Below are 1,711 nucleotides of genomic sequence, written 5' to 3'. Positions count from 1 at the left end.
GGCTATGCCGAAGGCTTCATACCTTTCATGAACATCTGCAAATTTTAGTTTGACAGATTACTGATTTTGAATACATCTGCTTACATCGATAGAGGAGTTACATACGTATATAAAAAATCGCATCTAAACAATCAGAGGTATGGAAGATATACTTTATATGGCACCAATCTAAGTGATTTTCAATGCTATGTGATCGGTATGTAAACCGGTAACACAATTTATTGGGTTTAGTTTCCTACATAAAGGAGATATATCGCAAAAACTGGTATCTGAGCAATCAGTGCTATAGGAGATAAAGCTTATACAGCATAGATTTTGACGATTTTCTCAGTAGACTTTGTATTATTATTTATAAAATATCTTACGAAATTTATCGGTTTTAGCTGTTCAAATAAAGGAGTTTTGCAGTAAAATCCCATATCTGAACAATGAGTTGTATGGGGGCTGCAGGTTATAGTGACCCGATCTTTGTAATTTTCACTGTAAGCATTCTGTTGATAATGATTAATAATGATATCTCGAAAACTGAGAGACTAGATTGCATACAAACAGACGGACAGACGGACATGGATAAATCAACTCAGCTCGACGTTCTGATCATATAAGTATACATTTTAATGGGTCTATCTCTTTTTGTTCTGGTACTTACAAACATCGGACCAAAGTTATAATACCATTTCATGCTCATGAAAGGTATAAAACCAGAAGCCACTAAGCGCCAATTGAAGGCAAAGACGAAGCTGAAAAAAGGCCGGTAAACGCAAAAAATGCAAGAAAGCCATACAATTTCGCAATTTTTTTAAACAAATTATTGGCTAATAAATGTCGAAATTGGGCGCTGCGGCTGCGCACTTACAAGCGCGGTGCGGACTTAAGTCTGACTAGAGATAATATGAAAGCTATCAATACTGTACACATCAGTCAAAGCGAAAAAAATTGGCAATGGGAAAGTAGTAAACTTAATCGAATCAGCTGAGCGTAAACATCTAAGCAAGTAAAAGCCGCAAAGTAATGTTGGCTGTGGGTAAACTAACACGAAACAGGTGCTTGTTTTTTTTTGTTTAACTATGAAGGCTTATAGCTTTGGCTTGCATATGTGTATGTATGATGTACATTAAGGTGCTTCACCAAAAAAATGTTGCGGTATAGCAATTTTCTTAAGTAAAATTATGCAAGTTGGCGATTCCACCGTCACGGGTTGGACATTTGTACAGAAAAAAATTTCTTTCTTGTTTAAATTTAAGTATAAGGTACTAAACAATTCTACATTTTGATAACGGTACACCTAATTGACTATTAAATATATGAGTTACTACAAAATACGAAAAAAATTCCAGCTTACTTTTATATGGAAAAAATCTGATTTATTACTTCTGTTACGAGTGGGATAAAAAAAAACTAACATGCTTTTTGTAGCAGGTATATTTTACGGAATGTCTGCGAATTTATTTCATTTTTCTGTGCGAACTTGATGTCTTATAATAAAATAAAGAACCTGGAACACAAACAAAGCAAAAACTACAAAAAACGATGGCTTTATTATACAAAATAAATAATATAAAAAAAACTTTTTAATATACAACGCTTTTATAAATGGACTAAAAAGTAGAAAATAATACTTCTCAGTCCCATAGAATTTGTTTTGATAACTTTTGATTTTGAAATTTTAGCAAAAGTCATTATAAACAATCTATGAAATTGAAAATGAAAA

Source organism: Rhagoletis pomonella, unplaced genomic scaffold, assembly GCF_013731165.1.
Source record: "Rhagoletis pomonella isolate Grant_MI unplaced genomic scaffold, Rhpom_1.0 Rhpom_scaffold_00005, whole genome shotgun sequence".
In the NCBI taxonomy this organism is placed as follows: domain Eukaryota; kingdom Metazoa; phylum Arthropoda; class Insecta; order Diptera; family Tephritidae; genus Rhagoletis; species Rhagoletis pomonella.
This window is presented reverse-complemented; position numbering follows the sequence as displayed.